At 34.6% G+C, this 17,958-nt stretch overlaps 1 long non-coding RNA gene across 1 annotated transcript in view; it reads right to left on the bottom strand.

Moving 5' to 3' along the window:
* The window catches only part of LOC116873097, a 75,715-nt gene extending 58,356 nt beyond the window's left edge, over positions 1–17,359 (bottom strand). Inside the window, exons 1-2 of the long non-coding RNA XR_004383737.1 lie at positions 17,273–17,359; positions 16,228–16,263 (exon numbers count right to left, since the gene is read on the bottom strand). This is a non-coding gene — a long non-coding RNA (uncharacterized LOC116873097). The remainder of the gene's footprint in view (positions 1–16,227; positions 16,264–17,272) is intronic.
* Between the last annotated feature and the right edge of the window lie 599 nt (positions 17,360–17,958).

Genomic DNA, 17,958 nt, shown 5'->3' with positions numbered 1-17,958 from the left:
TTTGGGAAAATGTTAATGATAAATTGCATGTATTTAATAGCTGTCAGGCAATTCAGGTTCCCACTTCTAGAGCTAAGTTTGGTAGTTCATGTTTTTCAGGGGATTTCAAAATGTCATTTAAACTATCGGGCTTGTTGGCATAATACTGCCTATGATATTCTTTTATTAACTTTTTAACATTTGTAGGATGAGCAGTGTTGAACACTCTTTGCATTACTAATATTGGTGACTTATAATTTTCTCTCTTTTCTTGATTTAGCAAGGATTTATCCATTTTAAAAAAATCTTACCAGAAACCAATTTTTACTTTGTTAGTTTCTCTTCTATTTGTCTTTATTTATTTTATACTGATACTTATTTTTTTCTTCTGCTTACATTGAGTTTACTTTATTTTTTTCTCTAACATGGATTCTCAGATCATATATTTTAGATTTTTCTTCTGTTCAAATATAAATATTTAATATTGCAAATAGTCCCTAAGCACTGTTTTAGCTCTATCTCACAAATTTTGTTCCACTTATACTCTTATTATCACTCAGTTGAAAATATTGTCTAATTGCCTTTTTGATCTCTTCTTTGGCTCATGTGCTTTTTAGAATTGTGTTATTAATTCCTTAATATTGAGGTTTTCTTTAAGTCTTATGGTTCTTGGTTTCAGTTTAATTCTGTTGTCATCAGAAAATATACTCTGTATAATTTCTATCTTTGTAAATTTATTGAGATTGATGAATGAGATAGACATGTTCAGAAAAGGAAGCTTTGACTTTGTTTTTGCTATTGCTATGGCCTAGCACATAGTCTATTTTAGTAAATACGCCATACACAATTGAGAAGAATATTTGTATCTACATGCCTCTGAACACTTTTTCCAATTAACTAATTTTAGGCCAATTTTTACAATTCATAAACTGTAGAATCAGTGTCTTTTATATTTAACTAGGCTTCTTAGGCTTTTTCTAATTCTATTTTATTTATTTGTTTAAGATTTTATTTGTTTGAGAGAGAGAGACAGAGATAGTAACACGGATAACAAGAGAGAGCACAAGCTGGAAGGAAAGGAAGAAGCAGGCTCCCCACTGAGCAGGGAGCTTGATGCAGTGCTCAATCCCAGGAGCCTGGGATCATACCCTGAGCGGAAGGCAGATGCTTAATAGACTGAGCTGAACAGGTGTCCCTCAAAGTGTATTTTTTTAATATTGTTGAATAAATGGAAAATAATTTTGTTCTGATCATTAAGTTTCTGGGTTTTTTCTAAGTTAATTTATGACCTTCATGTAGGCTTAACAAATATTCCAAAAATTTGAAGAGAGATGAGATAGAAGAGTTATTATTAAATTCAAAAATAAAGATAAGGTGCCTGGGTGGCTCAGTGGGTTAAAGCCTCTGCCTTCGGCTCAGGTCATGATTCCAGTCAGGGTCCTGGGATCAAGCCCTACATCAGACTTTCTGCTAGGTGAAGAGCCTGCTTCCCTTCCTTTCTCTCTCTCTGCCTACTTGTGATCTCTGTCAAATAAATAAATAAAATGTTAAAAAAAAAAGATAAACATTTCACAATTGACATAACGACAGTGGGAAAAAAGAGTAATGAGATAGTAGCAGTTCTACTAGATACTGAAATGTAATAATAATCCTCTTTAGTTAAAAGGTGTCACACTGGTGCATAAACTCAGACCAGTGAGCAAAATAGGATAATAGCACTAGAATTAGATTCAAACATATAAGGACTTTTACTACATGATAAGAACAACTAAATTAATGCTGGAAAAGGGGGACTTTTTTTTTTTAAGGGAACTTTAAGAATAGGTAGAGTTTGCATAACTTAATAGCTACTTGGAGAAATACAGACATTAATCTACATATCACTCTAAACTCCAAATATAAGATCTAAATAAAAGAAAATACAAGTACTGGAACAACTATGGGTGAAATAATTTGTAAATTCAGTATTGAGAAAAACTTTCTATGACTCACAATTTATATAGAATTAGGACTGGGTAAATTCATTTGCTAAAAATAAAATAGAATTAGGGGCCCCTGGGTGGCCTCTTTGTGCTTTCCCTCACTCTCTCTCTCTGTCAAATAAATAAATACAGTCTTTAAAAAAATACATTTTGCATTTGTTGTTAATTTTATCTTTTCCCCATGATATTGAAAATCAGGTTTTCTCTGTCATTATGTCTTCTAACAGCTATTTTTTAAACTATGAAAGATATTTTTAAATTTATGTTATGCTAACAGTAGTATATTGAATTATAATTTACATAATAACAATGTTTTTAAACATAATTATACAGTTGTATAAATTCTGACATATATTGACTTGTGTATTATAATCACCCTAATCAAAATAAAGGTTTGCTATTATCCGTAAGGTGACTTGCCCTATGACCTTTTGACTTTCTAAACAGTTTCCTTTGATGACTGTAAGTTTTAAATTTTAATGAAATCCAATTTGTCATGCTTTTTTCTTTTGCAAATGGTTTTATTTCTGTGTTACCTAAAATAAACTTTACTTATCTAGGGTTGTGAAGATATTCTTCTATGTCATGTATATGTCTACAGATTTAACTCATTTTTTTTCTTGTTATTGTGAATTATATCAATTTATTTCCTAATGTTAAACTAGTAGCACTTTCCTGGGATAAACACAATCATTCAAGATGTATTACTTACTTTATATAATGTTGGATTTATTTATTTCACTTAGAGTTAAAATCTTTGTATCTACATTCATGATCTTGGTTTGAAATTTTCTGTCTTTAATATCCTTTTCATGTTGTGATAGCTGCATCATGCTTTTCTTGTACACATTTTACTTTCTCTCTGTTCTTTGAAAGCATTTGTATAAATTTACTTTTATATTTTTTCTAAATATTTCATAGAAGGAATTACTAAGGCCATCTGATAATTGAGTTTTGCTCATGAGATTTAAAAATGCAGTTTAAAAACTTTAACAGTTATAAGACTACTGAGTTCTCCTTTTATTTTCATTAGTTTGTTTAAGTTGTATATTTCAAGGAATTTATGCATTTGTCTAATTCATAGAGTATTTTTGCAAAATTTTGTTTATCTTATATTGACTTATTTTTCTTTTATAAATGCATACACTATAACAATGTCCCTTTTTTTCCCTTCTGCTATTGTCAAAATCTGCTTTCTCTCATATTTCCTTGATCAGCTTTGATGGTCTTAGTAATCTTAATTTTATTAATCATTTTCAAAAAACAAGTTTAGACTCTATTCATTTTCCCTGTCACTTAATGTTTTTCATTTTATTGCTTTCCACTAATATTTTTATGGTGGAATCATGTCATTAAGATGGCATTATAGGTTGTTTCCAACTTCAGCCCCTCACAAGAATACCAGCAAGCAAGTGTCTACAGACAAGACACCAGAGTGAAAAGCCCAGAACACAGCGGTGAGGCTGAAACCTCCCTTTGGATCATACAGACAAGGAAGGACTACATTAAAAGGATAAGATGAACAGCTATACTCTGACTACATCGCCCCTTCTCCAGGCAAGCACAGTGATACACTAAGAGAGCTTGCCCAGGCTTACGGTTTTTCCAGTAGGATAAAGATAGCCCAGAGTGGACATCCAGCTCCCCCAGCAGGACACTTCTTAGGAGGCTCAATCAGGTTACATGTGATCAGGATCACAGGGGCAAACTGTGGAGCTTGACCACTGAATATCAAATTGAGACAGAAAAACAGGTGGCCCTTACAGCAACCAATACTCAGATCTTGGCAGAACACATTCCTCCTTGCAGGGATGATCTATAGGGATCCTAGTCAACAATTCTACCATCTATAGAATTGAGCTGGTGTCCCTCTTCTGGAAAAAATATGCAAGAATAAATGAGTGGGACTACACCAAATTGAGAAGCTTCAACACAGAAAGAAGAAAATGCTATGGTAATCCAAAGAATGGAAGAAAATATTTGCAAGCCACATATCTGATAAGGGGTTGTAATCATATATATATATATATATATATATATATCCCATACAACTCAATAGCAATAATAATAATAATAATCTGATTAAAAATGGGCAAAGGATCTGAATAGAACTTTGTTTTCCCCAAAGATGGTATTCAGATGACCCAACAGGTACATGCAAAGATGATCAGTATCACTAATAATCAGGGAAATGCAAATCAAAACCACAATGAGAGATCACCTCACACCTGTTAGAATGGCTATTCTAAAAAAAAAAAAAAACAAAAACAAAATAACAAGTGCTGGCAAGGATGTGGAAAAAAGAGAACCCTTGTGCACTGCTGGTGGGAAAATTGGTATAGCCACCATGGAAGACAGGGTCGAAGTTCTTAAAAAAACTAAAGATAGAACTACCACATGATCCAGCAATTCCACTTCTGAGTATATAGCTGAAGAAAGTGAAATTATTATCTGGAAAAAATATCTGCACCCCCATGTTCCTTGCAGCATTATTTATAATAGCCAAGACATGGAAACAACCTCATTCTCCATCAATGCAGGAATGGATAAAGTGAATATGGTATGTATGGATATATCTCTATACATATAGAGTTACATCACTGTAACTACAATTGATAATACTGTATTATATATTTAGAAGGTGCCAAGAGAGTAAATCTTGAAATTTTCATCACACACAAAAATTATAACAAAAAAAACCAAAAAACCAAAAACAAAAAAAACCACAAATAATCCAGTTAAAAGTTTGGCAGAAGACATGAATAGACATTTTTCCAAAGAAGACATACAGATAGCAAACAGACAGATGAAAGATGCTGAACATCAGTCATTGTCAGGGAAATACAAGTCAAAACCACAATGAGATACCACTCCACACTGGTCAGAATGGCTAAAACAACAACACAGGAAACAACAGGTGTTGATGAGGATGTGGGGAAAGAGGAACTCTTACACTGTTGGTGGGAATGCAAACTGGTGTAGCTACTCTGGAAAACAGTATGGAGCTTCCTCAAAAGTTAAAAATAGAGCTCCCCCATGAGCCAGCAATTGCACTACTAGGTATTTACCCGAAGGATACAAAAATAATGATCTGAAAGGATACAAGCAGCCTGATGTTTATAGCAGCATTATCAACAATAGTCAAATTATGGAAAGAACCCAATGTCCACTGAGTGATAAATGGTTAAATTATATATATATATATATATATATATGATTGATATATATATATATATATAGAAACCTCTATCTTTATCTATCTATATATCTATATCCCCTCACAATGGAGTATTACTCAGCCATAAAAAGAATGAAATCTTGCCATCTGCAAGGATGTGAATAGAGCTAGGGAGTATTGTGCTAAATGAAATAAGTTAGAGAAAAACAAATACCATACGATTTCACTTATATGTGGAATTTAAGAAACAAATGACCATGGGCAGGGGGGCAGGAATTAGGGAGAGACAACCATAAAATAGTCCCTTAACTGTAGAGAACAAATTGATAGTTACCAGAGGGGTGGTGGGTGGAGGGATGGGGGTATCAAGGAGGGCACTTGTGATTAGCACTGGGTGTTGTATTTTAGTGATGAATAGCTAAATTCATCTGAATCTACGCCTAAAACTATATTATACTATATGTTCACTAACTGGAATTTAAATAAAAACTTGAAACTAAATTTAAAAAATTTTAACACTGTGAGAAAAAGGATGTGTTAAGAAACTTACTGTGGTCATCATTTCACAATATCCACATATATGAATAATGATTATATAATATATATTATATAATTAATATATAATTTATATAATGATATTATATAAATCATTATATAACATAATGATTTATGTGGCACAACTTAGACTTACACAATACTGTATGTCAATTATATCTCAGCTGTACTGGAAAAAATTAAATAAATATATTTTTATTTTTTATTTGCCTTTTGTTCTTTTTAGCTTTAATTTGCACCTCTGAGGTGAAAGCTTAGTTTATTGTTTTAATGTATCCTCTTTTATTATATATGGATGTAAAATATGTATTTCTCTCAGCACTGTTTTAGATAATTTGAAATGTGTGTTTTTCTTAACAGTTAGCTTAAAATATTTTCTGTATTCATTACAGAGGGTTTTTTTGTGGGGGGGTAGAACTGGATTATTTTAGTGGTATATTGTTTAGTTTCCAAAGAGTTAGAGATTTTTTAAGTTATCTTTTTTATTGGATACTAGTGAAAATTATTGTTATGAGAGCATATACTTAGCATGGTGCAATCATTTTGAATTCACTGAGACGTTTTCATGAGACAATATCTGATCCATTTTGATAAAAATTTTATGTGAACTTGTGAACTTTGAAGTTATTGGGTATAGTGTTTTATAAATGTGAAGTTGGCCAGTTTAATTAATAATCTTGCTCATATTATTTTATACTCTTACTCATATTTTGTCTGATTTTAATTTTGTTTACAAAAAAGACTTGTTAAAATCTCCAGTTATGATTTTGGAGATCTATCTAGTTCTTCTTTTAGTTCTGTCAATTTTTGCTTTCTGTATTTTGAAACTAACTATTTGCTATGCACAATTAAGACTTATTTCTTCTTAATAAATTAGCTCCATTTTCATTAAGAAATGTTATCTTTGGCAATATTTATTACCTTGGAGTCTACTTTGTTTCACAGTAGATGAGGTAATACATCATCTTCTTTGTGCTTATTGTTTGCATGGTATATTTTGTTCCATTCTTTTAGTTTTAAATTTTTCTTGCATTTTAAATGTTTTTGTCATAACAAGCAGCACCTAGCTGAGTTTTTCGTCTAGTGATATAATTTCTGTCATTGAAATGGAGTGGTTAGCCCCAAATACCATTTGGTTTATTGATAACATTGCTGTTTATTTCTACTATTGTCTATTGTTGATGTACTTCTCCCGCCTCCTTTGAATTAATCCACTGTTTGTTAATATTCTTTATATACCTCTAATGACATTTTAGCTAAGTCTCAAGCATTTTAATAAGTTAGTTTAGACATTACTATACTGTCCTTAACTTTCCCCAGTTATTTAAAAATGTCTTTATTTCATCTTTGTTATTGAAGCAAATGTTCATTCAGTACAGAATCCTAGGTTTACCTCTATTTCTTTCAGTACTTTAATTATGATGTTGCATCGTCTCTGTGTTCCATTTTTTTTTTCTGATGAGATAATCAGCTGTCATTTTTATTGTTTTCTCCTCAATAGGATGGGCCATTTTTTCTTACTACTCTTAATGTTTTCTTCTTTTTTCTTTTTTTAATTCTCTCTTTGTCATTAGTGTGACTATGATGTGCCTAGGTGTAATTTTCTTTTTATTTACCTGTTTAGGGTTTGCTGAGATTTGTGGATCTCTGCATTGTTGTCCTTCATTTATTTTAGAAAAAAAAATTGAGGCAGTAGTTTTTCAAATACTTCTTCTGCACATTCCCTCTTGATTCCTTTTATGGTACTTCCTTGCATGTTAGACTATTTCTTATATTCTTACATGTCCTAGACTCCTCTTTTTAATTTTTTCACTGTTTTTTTCTATGCTTCAAATTGCATAAATTACATTATTCTTTCTTGAGCTCACAATCAATTATCCTGCTGTGACTTGTCTGTGACTAGGCACATCTAATGAATTCTTTATTTCCCATATTTTATTTTTCAGTTCTAGAATTTTCATGTCTTCTTCCATAGGGGTTTTATTTCTCTGCTTAAGTTACCTTAACATCGACACTTTATCCACAGACCACTTAACATATTTTCAGTGGTCATTATAAAGTCTTTTTCTGTTAATCCCAACACCTGAGTTATCAGAGGTCTCCCACTGACACTTGTAAACTCTTGAATATTGTCCTATTTTCTTGCCTCTTCACATGTCCAATGCTTTTTCTTACTTTAAGTGAGACGTCATGAATTATACATTGTAGATTTGCATTATGTTCTTTTTTTTCTAAGTGTGTTGAATTGTGTCTGGCAGATGGTGAAATTATTGGCAGATCATCTTGTCATCTTGTCAAGGCTTGCTTTCAGGCTTTCTTCAGGCCCATTTCAATATTCCTGTTAGTCCTATAGTGTAGTTTCTTACTCCTAAGCTGTAGATGCTTTGGTCTGAACTAAATCCTTAGGATATCGACGCAGTTCTTTCTCCTGTGGCTGTCCTGAAATGCACATCTCTGCTAAGGCATGTTACTTGTGAAGTCTCTCTTCTAGTTTCAGTTCCACTCCCCAAGAGAGCTGTTCTCTGTTAGGCATTTGTCAGTTCTTCTTGGCAAATGTACAATTTAGAATTGAGTCCAAGTCCTAAGAATTCGCTGTGTATATTTCTAGGCCACCTTCTTCTGAGGATTCTTCCTTTCCGGTATCCTGCCCTATAGATTCCAGACGCCTTACCAGCCTTGAAGACAAATTTATGTTTCCTTGGCCCAGCATGTTTCCTAGGCCACAAGAGACTTAGGAAAACTGTGCATATATGTCTTATTCCTGACCTTAGGGGAAATACTCCATTTTTTTCCCATTTAAGTAGGATGCTGGTTTTAGATGTGAAGTTTCTAATTTTACAAGGTCAGTTAATTCTTGTAAATCTTTTAAATAATGATTGAGTACTATTTTTTTTCCAAATGACTTTCTCAACACCCATGGAGATAATTATGATTTTTCTCCTCCTATGTTAGTATGGTGAATTAACTTGATGATTCTTCTAATGCTTTTCCCAGAAATTGAACTAGTCTTGCATTCACTGGGATATGTTCTACTTAGTTATGATGTATGAGTTTCTTAGCTCTGTTTTCTAGTATTCAAGACTTTTTCATTGACATTTCTCAATGAGTTTAGTGGTTTTTTACTGTGTATGTATGCTACATTTATTGGTATTTATTAGCTATTATTCATTAGTGCTAGGTAGCAATATAATGTTGCTTCATAAAAATTATCTGAATGTTATTCTTTAGTTTCTAAGCTCTAAAATAATTTTGTATTCTTTTGATACTTCCTATTTGGAAAATTTGGCAGAAATACATGCAAAGTCATTTGGGCTTATTATTTTGTGGGTAAATTTTAAATAATACTAATTTCTTTTTGGCTATTGATCAGCTTAAGATTTCTATTTCAAATGGGATACATTTATCTTGGACATTAGTCAACCAAATTTTAAAAATATGTATGCTTGTCATTTTTATGGGTTTTTAAAATTAATTCATATATTTCACTTCTTATTTTACTTTTGGTGTTTGGTATTACAAAAAATGTAAAAATTTGTGGTTTCTCACATATTTTCCTTATTTAGGTCATCTAATGACATACCTACTTATTTTCCATTAACTTCTTTTTTCTCTTCAATTCTTCTATTTAAAAAATTTTTTCACATTATTAATTTTCTGATTTTTTAAATTATTGTGTTCTCAATTTTAATTTATTCTAGTTCATTTATATTTATAAAAATATAGCAAATTCCTTCTGATCACTGCCTTAAATATATCTCATAAAATTTTTAACCTAGCATGATCTTTGTGATTATATTTTTAGAAATTCTCTACTTTTGTTTTGCATTTTACCCTTTACTAAATAATTGTTTATTATTTTTTCTCTAATAGTCATTTCTTAATAATATCTACCTTAATCCCTTTATGATAAGGGAGTTTTGTTTGCTGGATTTCTACTAGAAGGAAGTTGCCAATATTTTCTTTGTGACTAGTATACAGACAATTTTTGTGAATGTCATTATGCATTTGAGAAAAGGGTACATTTTCTATGATAGGTTTAAAGTTCAGTATACATACTATTTTCTTTTAATTTGCTTTTTAAAAGTTTCCATGTACTCACTTATTTTGATCCTTTGCATTTGTTTAGATCTGTTTTGGTGTGTTAGAATTTCCTGTTATTAGTGAACTCTTTTTAATTGATCCTTGTATTTTTTAGTTTCCGTTTCATATAGGAGTTTTCTTATACTCAGCTTTCTAGGTATAGTAAACTGCAGTTTCGTTAATCAATGATGCTGTTTCTTATGTATTAAATGTTATAGTATCTTCTGATTATTTGATAGTCTTTTGGTTCTGCAGTATCCTTAATTTACACCTTTCTTCTGCCCCCCTATTCCCAACCCCTTTTACCAGGAAGTATCCAAGAAGTATCTCCATTTTCTACAACAGACTTTCATCTCTCAGTACCCGTGCCTTCCCACAACTCCTATCTCTGTTCTCACGCACTGTCAAGCTTCTTCATTTCAGTTCATATGTAGTCAATGATCTCATGTGAGTGTTTTGTCACTAGAGTCACACTTCCTCTTTTTTGAAATGTTTGCAATCTAATCCCATTATGCCTAGCCTATGTGCTTCCCTGACTCCTTGTCTGTACCATCTGCTTCTAACTCTCATGTCATTCTCATTTCACTGGAAGGAGTGTTCATATTGCCACTTAGATCAAATTTGATGTTCATACTATCCTTTGTTTCCTAAATATGGTATAAACATGAGCTATGTTCAGTTTATTTAGTCCCTTTGTTGACCTGTATGTTTTTGTTTTTGTCAATACATGAAAAAGATCCCATTTAATTGGTCAGCATTATCTTATGGGTACCCAGAAATTCTTAAATTCTCTGTTATGTTGCTGTGGAAAAGAATTATCGCATCGTCTTAAAGTATCTGTGTAATATACATGCAGCTGAGTTGGTGCCCCTGGCTTCAGGTCTCTGAGAAATTTGCACTAGAACTGTTAGAACTTCAATCTCCCCTGAAGTTTGACTGGAAACCATCTGTTCCCAAGCTTATTCACCAGGTTACTCATAGACTGTTTCCTGAAAGCCTCAGTTACTCACTGGCTATTGGCTGAAAGTCTCTCTCTCCCTCCCTTGGTTGTGAGCCTCTCCTTAAGGTAACTTACGACAGGGCAACTGGCTTACTTCTGTGGGAGCAAGCAAGAGAGCAAGAAAAATCATCCAAACAGAAGCCACAGTCTTTTTATAACCTACTCTTAGAAGCAACATCCTATAATTTCTGCCACAGTCTGCTTACTAGGAGTCATTAAACCTGGCTCATACTCAAGGGGAAGAGATTAAACCAAGGTGTGAAAAGCAATAGGCAGAGGTTACTGAAGGTCATCTCAAAGTGTATCCACCACAAATATTTTGTGGTAGATATATTGGTGAGAATATGATCTTCTCACCAAAAGGGCATAGAAGCAATGATACACGAGGGCAGTTAGTACATCTGATGCCCATGTATTTGTGTCTAAATACCACTTCTTAGTAAAGGAAAAACAGAGAAATTACTTTTCTAAATCTGCAGCAGGGAAAGTACAAAGTGAGCCCTAAACACTATTTTTGTGACCAAAACCAAACCAACCCAATCAAAGAAGACTAATCATGACATCTCTAAAGAACACAGAAACCATCTTGAAAGGGCTCCCCCTACCAAATTTGGGACAAAAGATATGATGGTTCTAATAGACTGCACCACATTAAATTAAAAAAAAAAAATCTTTGAGTTTGTATTAATATCACACAAATTGGGAAGGAGAAAAAGAGAAGGTAAAGCTCTTCTTATACATCTAGATATAAATAAGCAAATAAGTAGTAGACATATCTGCATATATTTGCATATGTGTATTCACATACAAACACACACATAAATATCTAAGTAGAGAAAGTCAGTCAGTGACTCTGGGGCAAGAGTATATTATAATCCTTATATTATTCTTTTAGCTTTTTAATAGATATGACTATTTCAAAATAAAAAGCTAGAGGAGAAAGTAAAAACTTAAAACTCTTAGAATAGAATATAGAATTATAGGGTCACAGAGGACAATTTAGGGGTCCTAATAAAGGGTCACAAATTTAACAAATCATATTACATTAAAACAAAGAACTTCTATTTATCAAAAATTATGCTTTAGAAAAAGTGATACTACAGAATACAAATTAGGAGAAGATATTTGAAACACTTATAACTGAAAAATAAAAACTCTCCCCAATACATAAAGAACTTATAGGCATCAAAGGGAAGAAAAAAACCCAGCAATTAATTAATTAAATAAAACATAATAGGCTGATGCTTGGGCCTTTTCCTCATTGGAATATATTTTGGCTTTCAAGTAACAGAGAAGTGCTTACAAAGTATGGAGTTAAATGTCAACTCAGAGAAAACCCTTTGAGTTTGAAGTTTCTTGATTTTTATGCCCCATTTGTTGTATGGATGAAGAATTTATATTACTAATTTCTACATTCAAACCAGCTGCATCTTTTAAATCCATTAATTTCCAGTAATTTGAACTAAGTATCCTGATCAGGTATTAGGTATCAGTGAAACAGGTATTTTCTGATAAAACATACCTACATAAAAACTCCCCTACTCTTTTCAAGAGTAAATTCCAATGACATTTTATAAAGATATCTGGAGGACAGCAAGACCTCAGGTATCCAGAGAAGGGGAGAGTATGTTACAAACCCACTGTTAAGCTCTTTTCTTCTGATCCAGAATCACAGGGAAAGTCCTAATAACATATATCAAACACCTTTGAGAAAAACTGAAGTCTCATATAGCAAGGAAGGTAAAAGATTTCAAATCCTTAAGAACCATACCATATCAACCAAAACCACTGTCCAATCATTTAAAATGTAAAAACCATTCTTAGCTTACAGTTTGTACAGAAACAAGCAATAGGCCCAATTTGGTCAGAGTTTGCCAGCCACTATTCTACACGTTAGGAAAAAAATTATTTTCCTTGTAGGAAATGAGTTTGGGAATTTGGGACATGATCAAGGAAAAAGATAAGACCATGACATAGCTGTAGCATACATAAATTTTGAGGTACAGTGAAAGGTTGGAATGCAGAGGACGTCCCTCATAGCAGGAGAGCAAGAGCCTCAGAGGCTCTGGCTTGAGACCACCATTCAGAAGGGGAAGAGGACAAGGAAACTCCTATGAGAGAGACAGGGTAGGATGAAAGGAGGGAGAGAGAGAGAGAGAAAGAGGCTGTAAGGGGAGTTATCTGTCTAGGTAATGCCACTGAGCCACACAGTGAGAAATCTCTGGGTCAGAAAGCTCCAAAGGGCTATTGCCTCTTTTTGGTTTTGTTTGCTTGATTGGTTGGTTTGGTTTTCGGGGTAGGGTTTTGTTTTTGTTTTTTTGTTTTGTTTTGTTTTGTTTGTGTTTTTTTTTTTGTTTTGTTTTTAATTAATAGACCCTTGATTTCATCTGTGGCTATCAAATGTTGGGTTCTATTTCCTGGGGTATGCAAAGCAGCAGGCAGGTCTAAATGGCTAAAAAATCTGCTTTTTGAGGCCATATTTAAAACAGTGGGATTCATAAAAGCTTGAGTTTGGCTCCAGCAGACTTTAAGAGCTAATGAATTTCTGCTTGCTTTGAAGAAATAAGCAACACAGAGGCAATATAGAAGCCACTATTGACTCACTTATATAACATTCTTCTAACATCAAGATGTGAAAAGAAAAGAGGGAGATTTCTCACATGTTATAATTTACTAACATACAAAAATGTATTCCATCCGCCTTTGTGTTAGTGGTACCTCTTACCAGGCCCATCTCAACTATGGGCAGGACTTGGGGAAAGTTTACAAATGGAGTCTTCCACCCTGTCATCGGTGCCCCTTCTCTTTCCACCTCAGCCTCTCATCACTCTCTCATTTCCAACCTCTCTTCACTCTGTTTGCATGTATGGAGACTGTGGAGACCCGACAACATACCAAGCTTCTCCACGGTAACTACTCCTCCGCACAGCCATAACTTGGCCACTCCTCAGGGCTAAAGAAAGACACATCATTGTCCTGTCAGCCCTGAGTAGGACAAAGTTGATTCTCTGAGCCTGGAAGGGGGCTCAGGGTTATTTAGATAGGAAACTCAGGCTTTGTGGGTATCCAAATTATGGATTCAAAGGGGGAGGCACATTTCCTTGGCCCCACAGACTCTTCATTCCTTGGTGAACTAGGAAAGAGGCCCCTTCTGTGTCCAGGGACGTGATCTCTCTTAGAGCACTTGCCATACAGAGAACTCAGTAGAAAAGTACTAAGTGAACGACTATGTTGGTGATCGAGGGAATGAAGAAATAGATGAACAAGAGAGCATGGAGATAAACAGTTGAAAGTGGTGATCCCGATTCCATAAAGCATCATAAAAAAAATACAGTTTATAAATTAATTAGCATGGGGTCCCATAGGGAGATGCTGGTACATGGCTTTCTTTCCACAGCAGTAATAGTGCCGGCCATTCTCTGGTGATGAAGTCACATTAGATCATTCAATCATCCATCATTCCATGATGTGTAAATCACAAGTTCCAGAGTGCTAAATTAAGAAACTGATCCCTCTACCCTGCATTTTCTAATAGATATAGATCACAATTTCTTTGTGTACATCATAGTCTTCCAGCATCATGTATATGTTTAGAGGTTATTGTTACTCAATAACTCTATCTTCATCATATAGGACGAAAGCATCAGAGCTCTTGAAAGATGAAACCTAGTGATCAGTGTCAACACCATTGATTTTTCACTTTGCAAAACTTGTTCATGGGAGGGAGTGAAACTTTTTTTTTTCTTTTTAAAAAAATTTTATTAACATATAATGTATTGTTTTAGGGGTACAAGTCTGTGATCCATCAGTCTTACAAAACTCAGGCACTCACCATAGCACATACCCTCCCAGTGTCCATCACCCCACTACCACATCCCTCCCAATCCTCTCCCCTCCAGCAACCCTCAGTTTGTTTCCTGATATTAAGAGTCGCTTATGGTTTTTCTGCCTCTCTGGTTTCCTCTTGTTTCATTTTTCCCTCCCTTCCCTTATGATCCTCTGTCTTGTTTCTTAAATTCCTCATATCAGTGAGATCATATGATAATTGCCTTTCTCTTATTGACTTATTTCTGTTAGCATACCCTCTAGTTCCATCCACGTCATTGCAAATGGCAAGATTTTGAGGGTTTTGATGGCTGAATAGTATTCCATTATATATATATACCACATCTTTATCCATTCATCTGTGGATGGACATCTAGGCTCTTTCCATAGCTTAGCTATTATGGACATTGATGCTATAAACATTTGAATGCACATGCCCCTTTGGATCACTACAATTGTATCTTTAGGATAAATACCCAGTAGTGTGATGCTGGTCATAGGGTAGCTCTATTTTCAACTTTTTGAGGAACCTCCATAGTGTTCTCCAGAGTGGCTGCACCAGCTTGCATTTCCAACAGTGTAGGAAGGTTCCCCTTTCTCTGCACCCTTGCCAACATCTGTCATTTCCTGACTTGTTAATTTTAGCCATTCTGACTGGTGTGAGGTGGTATCTCATCGTGGCTTTGATTTGTATTTCCTTGATGCCAAGTGATGTGGAGCACTTTTTCATGTGTCTGTTGGCCATCTGGATGTCCTCTTTGCAGAAATGACTGTTCATGTCCTCTGCCCATTTTTAAAATTTTTTTTTATTAACATATAATGTATTATTAGCCCCAGGGGTACAGGTCTGTGAATCGCCAGGTTTACACACTTCACAACAGGGAGTGAAACATTTCACCAGGGAAGAAGCTGGACATTCTTGACTTGGGAAAATGCTTCTACTAAAATAACAGCTTGTGGTCTGAAAGTGCTTTGGGAAAAGCAGCCTACAGTTTACTTTTATTTATTTACTTATTTATCTTATTTTTTAAAAGATTGTATTCATTTATTTGAGAGACACAGAGAGAGAGCACAAGCTGGGGAAGTGGTAGAGGGAGAGGGAGAAGCAGACTCCCCTCAGAGCAGGGAGCCTAATGCGGGACTTGATCCCAGGACCCCAGGATCATGACTTGAGCCGAAAGCAGACGCTTAACCAACCAAGCTACTTAGGCACACCCACAGTTTACTTTTTTTTTTTTTTTAAGATTTTATTTACTTATTTGACAGAGAGAGAAATCACAAGTAGGCAGAGAGGGGGGAATCAGGCTCCCTGCTGAGCAGAGAGCCCGATGCGGGACTCGATCCCAGGACACTGAGATCATGACTTGAGCCTAAGACAGAGGTTTAACCCACTGAGCCACCCAGGTGGCCCCACAGTTTACTTTTTGACAACCATTCGATAGCAAATAAAAACTTGAGAGGACTTAGGTACACAGAGAATTACCTTATGAGTCTTTAAATTGGAGTTTAAAAATTTCCAAGGAAGTAGCATTTTACAAATAGGTTGAACATCTGTCTCGTACTGACTACTCAATAGGCAACTTAAACTTTAGTGAACTGTATGGCTGATGTATTAATGGAAGACACACCAGGAAGAGTAGGACCAGAGGAAGATACACAAGATTCTGTAATGAAAGAGAAAGCAGAAAGACGTCATGAGCAGAGCAATGGGTCTTGGTGACAAGGAAGAAACCCAAAACACAAAACTGAAAGCATTTTTTCTGTGCTAATACTATACTAGGAACTAAGTGCATCATCTAATCCTACATCAGTTCTATAAGAAATGGATGGTAAACTCATTTTAAAACTGAGGAGATTGATACTCAATAAGATTATATAATTTGTTCATAATTTTCCAAACAACGCTGACTCAAAATCTTTATATTTTCAATGGTGCCAAGGGAGGAAACTGGTATATTAAACAGGGGCACATCTGGTTTTGTGTTGTGTTATGCTGTTTTCTTGTTATTGAGCTGTAGTGCTAGGGCTGCCATGATTCAGAACTCCAGCTAGTGACTCCCGGAGCCTGCGAATCCCCCAGACTTTGTTCCCCACGTTTTGTGACAATGGTTGTATGCCCATGAGTTTCTCATGCTCATTGTCTCCCACTTCTTTTTTTTATTTATTTTTTAATTTTTTTTAAAGATTTTATTTATTTATTTGACAGAGAGATCACAAGTAGGCAGAGAGGCAGGCAGAGAGACAGACAGAGGGAAGCAGGCTCCCTGCTGAGCAGAGAGCCCGATGCGGGACTCCATCCCAGGACCCTGAGATCATGACCTGAGCCGAAGGCAGCGGCTTAACCCACTGAGCCACCCAGGCGCCCTGTCTCCCACTTCTTTATATTTTTCTTCTCTTCCTATGCCAGTTTTCTACATTTTCATATAATAATGACAATAATCAGTCTTAAATATGTATCCTACTAGCAACCTCCAAAGTACGTTAATACATATGGCCTTTGATCCATGTGCATAGGACAACCATTTTATTCCCATTTTGCAAAGGGAGAAAATGAAACTCAGAAAGATTAAGCAACTTGCCTAAAGCCACCCAAGTAAGAAGTGGCAGAACCAGGACTGATTCCCCCCCCACTTTTTTAAAATTCCTATTCTATACCACTGCCCTTTCTTGTACCTCAGGCTCACATCAGGGCTTTCGGAGTTCCTTAATCCCACAGAATACATTTAAGACCAAAACATCCTGAAGCATCTGAAGCCAACTTCATATAGCTGGTAGGGTTAAAAGCAAAAGAAACAACAACATCAATAAAATCATCCCCTTTTTAGCTGTGCATAATAGCCAAATGGAAATCTGAATTTTGTTGAGCAAATATGAAGAGAACTCTTGACCGGGGCCATTTTAAACTCTGTCCATCTCACATTGGGTCACTTTGGTAAGCAGAAATTTACTGAGGGGGGAAAAATTCTGTTTAAAGAGAATTTTGTTTTGAAAGCATTTACAATAATTTGGTAAACTGTTTAGTGTGGATATTACATTATGACCCAACAGGAATCTCTGAGCATATTTCTTTCCTAACATATGATAGAAGCCAATCGTTGAGCACCCTCTTAGGTTCAAAGTGGCTTGTAAAACTGAATGTTAATAATGAAGTTATAAATTCAGCATTCCAAACCCTAACAAAAGCCAGCCACAGTAATTACAGAACAGAACTAAATTATATATATATTTTCAAATTATATACATATATAATTAACATAGAATAATTAATAACATATATAATATAATAAAGAGTCTGAAGAGTTACCAAAATGACATGGAAGCTGGGAATAGAAAGATGACCTATGAAGGATGACAGGACA

The sequence above is a fragment of the Lontra canadensis genome, unplaced genomic scaffold (genome assembly GCF_010015895.1).
Source record: "Lontra canadensis isolate GAN:19392208 unplaced genomic scaffold, GSC_riverotter_1.0 scaffold31, whole genome shotgun sequence".
Lineage (NCBI taxonomy): Eukaryota > Metazoa > Chordata > Mammalia > Carnivora > Mustelidae > Lontra > Lontra canadensis.
The sequence above is the reverse complement of the archived record's forward strand: the minus strand, read 5'-3'. Positions and strand labels throughout refer to the sequence as shown.